The sequence below is a fragment of the Mastacembelus armatus genome, chromosome 7 (assembly GCF_900324485.2).
Source record: "Mastacembelus armatus chromosome 7, fMasArm1.2, whole genome shotgun sequence".
NCBI lineage: Eukaryota > Metazoa > Chordata > Actinopteri > Synbranchiformes > Mastacembelidae > Mastacembelus > Mastacembelus armatus.
Genome location: NC_046639.1, coordinates 23535277 through 23547495, shown reverse-complemented (window position 1 = coordinate 23547495; position 12219 = coordinate 23535277). Strand labels below are relative to the sequence as shown.

The 12219-nt window shown below is 38.6% G+C and overlaps 1 protein-coding gene across 1 annotated transcript in view; it reads left to right on the top strand.

Annotated features, from left to right (window-relative positions):
• Positions 1–296: 296 nt before the first annotated feature.
• The window catches only part of LOC113145146 (guanine nucleotide-binding protein G(I)/G(S)/G(T) subunit beta-1), a 28293-nt gene continuing 16370 nt past the window's right edge, over positions 297–12219 (top strand). Inside the window, exon 1 of the mRNA XM_026331550.2 lies at positions 297–679. The gene's annotated coding sequence lies outside the window, so the exon portion shown is untranslated. The remainder of the gene's footprint in view (positions 680–12219) is intronic.

The following is a 12219-nucleotide window of genomic DNA, read 5'->3' as shown; positions in this document are numbered from 1 at the left end:
AAATTATAGTGAAAGTATCCCCAAGAACCAGTGGAATTGTGTAGGCCACAGTTTTATATTGACTGGCATAAACATGAGTGGTGTTCGCGGAAAATGCTCCTTCGCGAGTCACATTTGATTTTAAGTCTTAAAATTAGCACAATTGTAGGGTTTAAAACAATGTTTTGGTAGGTAAGCCTATCTAGGTGTGCTGCTGCTACCAAAGATGGCAGCATTTCCTGATCTATCGGAGTGGTCGCCGACCCTTCGCTGTGCGTTGTGACGCTGCTGTAACGTGGGGTTTCCCAGACCTGAGTGCAGGGTTACCGCGCCCATCTCTGCTGTTTGATGGCCGGAGGAAGAAGCGACTGAGATCCTGGCGTGAAGGAAGAAAAAGCGGGACGACGACGGTGGGAAAGACAAGACGGGATTCTTTTTTTTTTGCTTTGTGTTGGAATTTGCGTTGAAACGGAAGAACGTTTAAACGGGACTCAGACACGTCTGTCTTGGGTGAAACACCGCCTTGTCTCTGTGCCGGTGTGTCTCCCCCCTCGGCGGGTCAAAAACTGGGTTCGGGGAGTGCCGCTCCTCGGTAGCTAAACTAGCTAAATCTGAGCACCTGGGTGGAGAGAGGAGAGACAAGATTTTGCTGTTTCCAGTCAATGCGATATAAACAACGGATACCCTCGACTGAAAGCGGGTAAGTATGTGTTGCTGTTTGAATTTGAGCTTCAGGAAATGCATTGGGTGCAGTTTAGCCTGTCGAGCAGCGAAGATGAACGACGGGGGTTAAACTGTTGAGTGGCTCCTCCGTTAGCCTGCTGCTAGCTTGTCGTTGCTGCCAAGAGAGTGGGTGGGTGGGGGGCCCACTGTTGGAGAAACTTAACGCACAATCTTAACTCAGGTGTCAATTAACTACAACAACATTGAACCGCTTCTGTGTTCAGTGGTCAAGCTGGTGGTTAATGGTCAGTGCTGATTAGCAGGTTAGTTGGTGACGGCTCGTTGACGTTAGGTTAGCCAGCACCCCTCTCCAACGTCCGGGTATCTTTTCTCCCTGTCTTAGCAAACAGTCCAAGTTCAATAGTTACCTCTTTTTATTCTTAACAAGCAGTTTACCCGAGGAATATTTGTGGCTTCACTCGAGACATAATATTTATCACAGCGGTCTCCAACTTTTCGGACCTGTATGTCGGCCCACATTTTCGCATTTTTTGCTCTGTGACTCCCAGGTAAGCTAATTAGTCGCACATTAGCTACCGTGTTTAATAATGACTAACCCCGGGCTAGTGGTTTAAGATGATGAGAATATACTTGCAACTTCTTACACTTGCACAAATCAGACATGAACAGAGATTGGATTTACTTGTACTCTTTCTGAAAATTTGTAGCATCATGCAATAGACAACGAAGGGAGTCTAAAAATGGCTACTTCACCAACAGAATCATCACCACCCCCACTATTCTCTAGCCGGTCCATACAAGTTAGCCAGCAGTGGCCACAGCCTACGTCTGCAGCCTGCTATGGCTGATCTGGGTGTGTGTATCCTGGACATCGCAGTTAGAACAATTTGCCTGAATCCTTAGTGAACGTGAACTGTGATGCCGAGTGCTACTTTTATGTAAAACCCGTGCACTGAAGCGATAACATTAGCCTTGCAAAATTATTTCCGTAATCCAGTGTAGCCATCGTACACTTATTTTGGACAGGCTGTGTTTAAAGCGACCGGCTGAACCGACGGCGTTTAACATGGTGAATCGAAACCAAGACGACATGGATTATATGCAGCTACTGTATGTCACAGCTAACGTTGTGCGTTAACATTCCCACGATCAGTCTGCAGAGTCAGAATCGGTGCTGAGAAGGAAACGGAAAATTTGTTAATGCGGTTCTTCCTGCAATGCACAATGCATTAAAAATAAAAACGTGTCTGAGTTAAACTGCTTATAACTCAGCTGTAGGATCGCAAAAAAAAAGACAATACGCGCCGCTGAGGACCTGACAGTGGCAAGGGCCATTTTAGTTTTACGAGCACTATCCGGCACTAGTTTGCGAACATGCAGATGGGCTTTAATTTGAACTTCTTATTTAAATGATGTGAAAACGAGATTGTCAAAATCCAATTAGTCAGTTTATCTCGATCACGGGTTTGTTGCAGGGCAAGTTGTTAGCAGCTCCGGTTACCATGCCCCACCGGGCCGCGCTGCTACACGGAGCTCTAGCCCGGAAAACGGACAATTTTATCAGCTCCCAGTCACCATGCCACCATGCAGTGCTAAAGTAGAATAGAGGAGTTCGGAAATATTTATTTAATGTTAAATATTTCGAAAGGTTGGTTAAGTAACGAGCCAGACGTGCTGTCGCAGGAAGCCGAGCTGAGCGGCTCCGAGCGGTGTAGACAACCGCTTTGACGAAGTTTCTGACCATTAGTGTTAAAATATTGGCTCTAAATAAATGTTTTGTGAAAACAGGGGAGTTTTATATGTTTCGGGAATTCTTTGGAGTTTCTTAAAAGAGCTATTTTGTGTTTACTGGCTCACAAAGATGAATTCATTTTACCAGTGCCCCCTCCCCCCGCCTCCTCGAATGAATGGGTTCCTGTATTCAGGGCCCAAGCAGCTGCAATGAACAAGATGGCGTTCAAAGCCTTTTTCATCACCGCTTTTTCTCAGGCTGAGAGAGACAGCTGCCGAGCATCGGATGGGTTCAGGCTTGGCAGACTAGATTTCTTTGATTTCTTCTATCGTAAAAATGTACAGAATGTATTTGTGCTGAAATGTTTTCAAGCTGATGGGATTCCTGGTCACATGAATTCGGTATGTGCACCTTAGATGCAGGACAACATGGTGGGGAAGGGGTGTTGTTCATCTTGACTGTGAACCTGAAATCCAGTGATCATGGCAATGGTGGTAAATGTTTTAATGATTTATAATAATTGGACATGTAACATATATTCTTGTGTTGAACAACCTAATGTTTGGTTTGAGGCATCTGTAACCACACCTCAGGGAAATATTTTTCCCAGTCCTTGGTAGAAGTCTCAGTTAAATGTTACAGAAGGGATTTAAAATAAAAAATCTAAAGTTAAAATCCAGAGAGAGGGAGGATTTGCTGGGGTTGTAGGTGCTGTATTTTTTCTGTGTATTTATTTTAAAATTTTATTTTATTTATTCAACTTTTTGAAAACTTCACATTTTCTATGTACCTTATAGACAGTTAAAATTTTCATAACAGAGATTGTGTGTATTTAATTCGATTTTTTTTTTTTGGTTTGTTTTATCTTTGTTTTACCATCCTGCTGAATTTCCTAGTTACATTTCCACTTGGTGGCCAAGCATTGACCCTAAACTCCTAATGCTGATCTTTTCTTTCCTGAGACAGTTCTGTAGCTGCTTTCTCTCTCAGCTTCACTGTAATCTAAGATTTTGTCATCATTTATCATATTCCTATGTGAATTAACTGGTTGAGCACTAAGATTTTAACAAAAACTGCTCTGACCTTCTAAACTATTGTGGGCAAAACATAAATGCATACATGGCACTGGACTATGATTTTAAAGTTTTTTGGTTTTAGTCTGAGGACAATGTGTATGCACACCCAAGACCATACAGTTGTCAAAACAGATTGTGTGATGTGGATGTGACCCACACCATAGTGACAGCCACAATGTAACTGCCCATCTGTGCAGTGGCCCTGGTGGACAGTGAAGGCATAATGTGCTGGCCTTTCTGAAATATTGTGTTGATGCCTATGCAGTGATACAAGTGGCATATGACATGCCTGTTTGAAAGACCTCATAACTGTAAAGTGTGTCTGAAGGACATTTGTCTCAGCAGAACTTGTCAACAGGATGATTGTCACCACCAGATGATGACCAAGTGTTTAAAACCTGAATCACTAGTTATTTGCACTGGGATGGGGTGTCTTTTGTTTTTATATAAGGATTTTCATCCCCCATATGTGCATTTTGTTTTTAATCTGTTGTGTGTGTAGGGTATGAATGGGATTAAATCCTTACTCTGGATTTTGCTTTTTGGGATTATATGGCTTTGGTCAGTGATGGTGCTAATTTTACTTCCTCTCATGTCACCCTGTTTTTAGTGTTTGTTAACGAGGTGCCTTTAAACTGCAGACAAATTCCATTAAGATTTACGTTCTAATACCAGCATCAGCACCACCGTCATTTACCATTCATTAAAAGAGGGGACTATTAACATTGTAAGAAGCAGTAGCATTAAGATTTTTTTTTGATTTTTTTTTTTTATTGTTCTTTTCCACTGTGTAGCTCAGGTTGCTGGTATTTAAAACTGAAGTGCATTGTTGGATGATCTTGGTTCAGGTGATAAACCTTCCTACATAGGTCTTTGATCGAATCGACAATAAAAATTACTGGTTTGTTTTGTATTGGAGTTAGTGCTAAATGTGATGTGAGTAGCCAAAGTACCAGCACGCCATTGACATTTTGTCACCTGCTTTATCCACAAAAGTACTTTTTTAATATTATCGTTCTAGTTGATGATGTTTGAAGTTTATTTAAAAGGAGCACAGCTCTCTTCCATCCAAGTTTTATTACCAAACAACACAATAGCTTTTTCGCTAACTCGGCCAACCCTTGCTGGTGTGGTTATTTAGGGAAATTAAATGTTGATGTAAAAAGACTACTATATGATTGGTTAAGTAACAACACTGGATAAAAATTGGAATGAAGGAATGAAATTGGAATTGAAACTTATTGTTAAAATGAAGTCAGGTCAAATTATGTGTGTGAAATACTGTAGCTTTATTCTACATGCTAACGTATTTCTGAAAGTCATACATGTCTATTATGACAGAAAAGCATAAATAGGGATTAATGTGTAGGTATGACTTTAGATGTATAACTGTACTAAATTGCTGAGAACACAGGATGTAAGTATAACTTATATAAAGTGCCAAAAGTATACCAAAATAATGCCACAACTGCAGTACATGTTGATTCCTGAATGTGATCCTCGCTATCCTCATTCGCCATGGTGTCTACATCAAATATCTTATTCTTGTATCTTAATTGAAATGGACCATTAGTGAAGATTTCTAAATTATGGCTTTGATTACTTTACTGTTAGGTCTGGTGTGTTAAGGTTGAAAGATCAAAATAATATTCCTACTCACTCTCTAATCTTTCTATAGGACACAACTGAACCCATTTTGTCAGGGGATGTTCCACATCCATAGGAAAATATGCAGCTAAATACAGTGTAATTGTAGCTTTCTGCTGCAGTGGTTGTGTTTAATAATACCATGGCCCAAAGCTGTCTTAGGATTTTGTTAAAAGATCTGCTAGCAGTTGTATTTGACCTGAATTTGGCAGTGCTAATCATCAATCGAGTTATATTAGCTATATCCACATCACACACATTGTGATAATTCTACTGCTTGGTGTGGTTAGGCTTAATAACAAACACCCCTGCAGTACAGGTAAACTACGTACGAACACCACAAACAGTTTCAGCAAAAACTGAAAATTATAAAGAAGGGTTTCTTGAGGGACTTTTTTAACCCTAAGTGCAAGTGAAGGGCTTAAGGTTACAGAACAGTATTTTTAAAATCAAGTTTGACATATTCTTACAGGTTGTATGAATATGGAGTCTTTTACTTTACACCAGAACAAGGTGGAGTTTTGGGGTTGCACTAAAAGGGATGGTCCATTACAGACAGATACTTTCCATGATAATATTTTCAACAAGAAAACACATGCTTTGATTGCACTGAAAGTTACATCTAATAATAGAGTTATTTATTTATTTTTTACCCATCACAGGACCTTTTGCAGGAACCTCAGTACATATTTTTGGAGTTTGGGCACTTTAACTATATCTTATATAGAGGAGACTAGATCTAAATGGAATATCTGAACTACTGTTCATGTCTAAGAAAAAGCCCCTATTCCAGAGGTTGCCTTTTCTAATGGCCCCAATGTTGTACTAAGTGTTGGTGATTTTTAAACACAAATATATAGACAATATAAAGGTGTATTCTGCATTTAATATCTAGACATGAATGAGAATATATGCCCATTGCAGGTTTCTATACAAGCCACTTGCTTTTACTATTCTGTGCTGTTGCCCAGCCAGTGAAATTCCTCCGCAACAGTCTTCTGACCCATGGTTAAAGATGCTGACTAATTGGCCATAATTTGATGTATGGCATAATTATCAATCAAAATAAAACTGTCAATGTAATTATATTATAGACATTAAATGCTAGTCTTTCCAAGGGAGAAACAGAAAATGCTCTTATGTGACAAGGTAACAGAAGTGAAACTGAAAACTCTTACTCTTACTACACTTACTTGGTAGTTCTGTAGGAGTATGGGGCTCCTGAGATAAATAGTGATGAACCTGTAACATCTGTCTCATGAATGGTTTGAGAGCTTGTTGTGCTTGTCTGCTGTATGGAGAAGTATTGTCTCCTTTTGTGACATAAAATTAAGCGCTTGTCAAACATTGGTTCTTTGAAGAGACATGTTCAAATTGAAACGGTTAGGATCCATCACACAACATGGCAGCAAGATGCATGCCAGATATGTATTCTGACACTTTCACTTTAGTTCCCCTCAGAGCTATTTCATGCTTTTACGGTAACACTCATTTGTTTTCCTAAATCAGTTTAAATAAGCATGCATTTCTGCTTTTTTTTTTATTTTTTATTTTGATTACCTTTTTCCTCCCTAAGCAGGGCCAGCATTCTAAAAGAAAAACTACCTACATTTTTCTGTGTGTAGGTTGACTGTAACTTCTAAGTATCCATAGCTTGTTACCACTAGCCAAAAGGTCTCTTGACCACTGCTTTGAATAGTCAAAATAAAGTGCCAGCAGGTCTGCTTTGTGACCCATACACCACCCTGTCACCACTCTGCAAATGTGTAACCCTGCAGAAAGCCCATCACAGGTCCTATCAGTACTTTGCATGTGCACCTCAATGCATGCTCTGCTTTGAATAGACTCTCTCTGTTTACATTTTAACCCTTACATTTGAATGCCACTGGGAAAATGTGACCAAACCAGAATTCTGAGATGACAATTGGAGTCTGCCAGTATCAGTGAGATTTCTTCCTCTTTAAAGCAAGAAAGGCCATAGTCATTTGAGCAAAAGAGTGGGCTAGCTGTCATGTGACTCTTCACACACACTTGTTCCTCTCTTGGAAGCTTGGAGCGAAAGCATGGGGGAAGGGTATGATTATTAATGCAATCAAAGGAGTGTATTTTATGTTTTAAATAAAGTCATGCTTTTGGCTTTGGGCTAGCCTGGCCTCCCTTTCATTTTTCTCCTTTTTTAAGCTGCCACATTCATGTAGTTGTATGAAAAGCTGGTTGAGCAGCCGTCCAAAGCACAAAACATACCTTTGTTGAGGTATGTGATTTTTTTTTTTTTTTTAAACATTACTGTGAAATCTGTCTGGCCTGGTCTTTAGAGTTGCTTTCTGTTTTGCTGTGTTGTTAATGCATTATATTACAGCTAAGCGTATAGTGAATAAAAATTTCAGATATTTGTTTTCAGTTATCCTGTGTTTACCTGTTGGGAGTCACTTAGTCTACAGTAGCTGCTCTCTGCTTTTGCACCCTGCCCAGTGAGAGCACACAACATCATGGAATGTTTTACTAATCAATCACTTAAATCCTACTGTCAGACCCATTGAGGTCATGTCTCCTATCATTAGGTATTGCCCATAGCAGGCAGCCAAACTGAAGGACTGCATATAAACAATCGTTCCCAGTTAAAGATAGTTTACCACAATTGCACATATAGTTTCACAAATGTTTTAAATAGGCCATGTCTGATTCAACTCATAGCAGAAATGTAAAGGATGTGTTTTGTCTGTTTGGAAAAAAATGTGATTATCAGTATTTATTTAGTGGTCGTTAATGTAGTAGACATTAAAGTAAGATGCAACATTAAAAATGTAAAATAAAACGCATGTAAACATATATTTCTGTAAAACATAAACAAGTCAGTAATCAATCAATGATGTAAAGATGCCATCAGCTGATGAACAGAATTTGAAATTAGTGGGTCCAGTTTTTTTTCTGTTTCCTTTGTAAAAAAATTGACCATCACAATGGTTGAATATCTACTGACCCTTAATGTTGTGAGCAAGTGAACCTCTAAAAGCACATCAGGCAGCAGCTTAAATAAATCATAAATTCAGGCTGTGCATCAACAAGCACTGTGACAGGAGTTGCTTTGGTCAGTTTACCTCTAAATTGAGCATCAACTGTCCTAGTTTCATCTAAAACTATTTGAAAGAAATGAAAAAAATATTGAAATTCTCACATGCTCTTTAAAAGGGACTTATTTCCGTAATATACCCACAACAAAGCACTTCTTTGGAGCATTTAATTAACAGATATGAGGAAAGCAACAGGAAGTCATGGGCACTCCCACTACAAACCTTTTGGCACCTTGGCCTTTTGAGAGCTATGGGTTAGGAAAGATGAGAACTGTCAGTCGGCCACACAGCTAAAACTCACAAAGACAATTGCTACACTTCTACATGAGTTTGCATTACCAGTGCACCCAATCTTGCGCCCATTAAATATTCTATAGAGCCACACAAAAAAGGGTTTGCATTACATGGCATTGATTAATAGACCTTCAATAACAGAAGCAAGGTAACTGAATTGTCATTGATGGTGTTTTTTTTTCCCTTTCAGCTTTAAGGTAGTATGATTGTTGTCCAGGAATTTCAGGGATTTCACAATACACTTACTGCCCCTGGCTTCAAGTCTAACTGATGTGGAAATGTTTTTCTGTCACGCTTACACCTTCATCTCCTGCAAAATGCTATTTTTTCTAAAGCCAGTACTTCTCCTGAACTAAGAGGCTTTAAAAGCCATACTACATAAATTAAAAAGCATATGACCTAAGTCTGCAGCAGATGCATGTTATTTGTTTTTTCTAAACTCACATTTGTCTGGTGTAGATGTTTCATTAGATGAAAACCTGACACAAATAGCTGAATAGTATAACCATTTTTCAGTATGAGTCCACTCAGTTTATGACAGAAAGGAAGAGGTACCTCTAGTCAGAAAAACGGTAAAAGTTACTTCAAGTTAGAAAATTGCTGAACTGTACTGTTTCATTTTTCTGTCAGATGAATTGTGCACCTAAACTGAGTGGAACATCGTGATCAGAACTGTGTCAGCCTGTGCATGCTCATTCGTACCCCCAGGATTTTGCTCTACTTTCAGTGGTGCAAAATGGGTTATGGGGCCCAAGGCTGTTCATTTTAGTTCAGGCATTTTTCTTGAGAACCATAAGAATTTGTCAACCACCTACTCAGAACAACTAAAGGAATAATCCACAGTTTTCTGTCATTGTATTCTGTATATCAGTTGGAGCGCACAGTGTATAACAGTGCTCATCATCACCCCAACCCATCACATCACATTAGCAGGGCAGCATGTCATACTGCCTTTATGGTAATATAGTTACATAGACAAGATTTCGAGTAATTTTTTGTATTACCTCTACTTATTTCGGATTCCTCAAGCACTACAAATTGTAAAGCAGGTGTTGTTCCAATTGTTCATAGTACTATGAGTACACGACCAAAATTGTGCACCAGAATCAAGTTTAACTGCTGCTATTAATGTGGCTTCAAACACAGCTTTTTAATGTTGACCCTATTTAAAGGAAAGAAGAATAACTTGTGTGGTGTGTTGGGCAGTTAGATTTCTGTGTGCATACTGTATAATGCAATGCAAAGTGACAGTTTTAGTGCTACAATGATTAGTTGATCAAAGTATTTAGCAGCTATTCCAATAACAGTTTTTTTTTTTTTTTCTCAAGCAACACCACCAAATGTTTGATAGTTCTCATATATGAGAGTTTGCTGCTTTTCTTGGTTTTGTGATGGTGTATTTGACTGTTTGTTGGACTGATCAAGGAATCAAAACAAAAAATGGCATCACTTTATGATCTAGTATGCTGTATTTGAACTGTTTTTTGGTGATTTGCAAAATATTCAATAATAAAAGTAATCATTTAGTGCCTCACAACATTTTGCAGATGGATTATGCGGTTATGTTGTAATCTTTAAATAAATAGTATTTGTGCGGTTGTTTTAAACTCTTTCTGGGCCAAGCTGCGTCACATAATTTGAGGTACTTTTAATCCCATCCTGCATGTTACATCTGAGCAGTTAACTTTAACTCTCAGGCTCTATAAAAATGTCTTGCCAACCAAGTTAACAGTAGCTTGCTCCCTCTTTCTCCATGAGAACTGATGCAGTTGAGTTGTTTGGCATACCATGTTAAATCAGGGTGGAGAAATAATAAATACCATTTTTATACTCAACTAGTTTCATTAGTACTGAAACTACGGTATTTTGCTGACACCAGCATAAAACATTTCACAATCTATTCTTTTATGGTAATTTTAGCCAGACGATGAGAGTAACGATTCATCTTTTCATCCACATTGATATAGTCGCCTGCTTTTTGGTAGAAAAACAAATTATAGAGAGGATGTATGTGCTGAGCAGTGGATAAAGTGATTGAGCTTTTAAGACATGTCCAGGAGCAGTCCCTTTCTGTCTACTGTTACTGCATCATCGGCCCCCTTGTTCCTGCTTGCTTTATGACCTGGTTGTGCTTCAGCTACATTTACTATGCATCACTACCCTGCAGCACTTAGATCGACACTCCTCTTCACCTACCAACTAGACAAAAAAGCTTGCATGTATTGCATCATTTGACTTCCATAAAATTAAGATGATATGTTAATAAACATGAAAATTTAAAGCTGACATAAGATTTTTCTACATTGTCCAGCCATATATTTGACTAAAATAGGATTACATTAAATCAATAAAGCAAGTTTATGTAGCAGTACCTTCTGGACAGGGTGTGAACAGCATCTTTCAATCCCCAATTTTTACAAGCCGTCGTCTGTTATATTTGACATTACTTTGACTGGTCGTACTTATTGTTAGTTTTAGCTAGTCCGTGTTTAAATAGTAACTGGTTAGATGGGAGGTGCCCAGTTCAGTCAGAGATTTGTGTAACTCAAAGTGACACAGCACAAGGTGGGGGAATGCTAAATTAACCATTGCAGAGGTTTCTTCCATCGGATGGATACATATAGTGCTTTTCTAAAAGCCATTCAAGTTGCAACAAGGTCTGTAAGTGCTGTCCCAGTAATGTAGACCAGGAACAGGCATTTTTACAGCTATCTACCATATCTCCATTTAGACATTGACCTGGGTGCGATGTGTGTGACCACTAACATTAAAATTTTTTTTTTAAAGAGCATTGAAAAAAAACAAACACACACACCTTTTGATAGCTTAAGTAAGGATAACATCCAGTAACCTCACTTTTGTTAGTGAGGTTTCGCTTCCCTGTAGTGATGATAAATTCATTTTCACATCATTATCTAAAGGATTTTTTCCGTTGTAATTTTCAGATTTGTTTTGTTTCTTTCATGTTTTGTGCTATAACTGCAGCCATACTCTTTCACCTCGCCTGCAGATAAGATGTTTTAAATAGATAACTTAATCAGGTCACTGTTAAGAAGTTACATTCATGATGATGTGTGTGTTCATACATTTTAAAAAACATCTGAATTATTATAAATTATTGTTCTGGCAAACTATTGTAAAAGAAATGTATTATAGCAAATATAAGGGACAGGTGTGGGAAACATAGCACATACTTGTTTGTCACAGACACATTTTAAAACCTATTGCTTGGGTTTAAAGTAGAAGGTTTAATTATGACATCGCCAGTTAACACTGCATTACATACAAAAGTTGCAAGTTGATAGTAAAGGCTAACAAATCCATAGGCTAAATGTACACTCATCTGCCAAAAGCAACCTATCTCTTCAAATATGGTAATTGAAATAGCTGTTAAAATTAATTATAGTTACTGTTTCCTACCTATTGGTTAGCACTTTAGTTCAATAGTGTACTCGCAGTCGCCTAACAAAGTGAGTCGCCCCATGTCATCCTCATTGTTCTCAGCTTCTGGTGTTCAGTCAGTCTTGATGTTGTTTACCAGCATGGGCTAGGCCAAATTTAAATCACACTGAACTAATTTTATGTGAAGTGTCTTTTTGTTCCTATTCCTTCACTTGTCTGTTAGCATAAGCCTGCCTGTCAGGATGTCCTGTGTAACTTGTTACTGTAATGCAGCTGATTGCACAGCCTTGTACAAAGCCTGGATGGACACTAGCAAGTGCAATGGTAATATCAG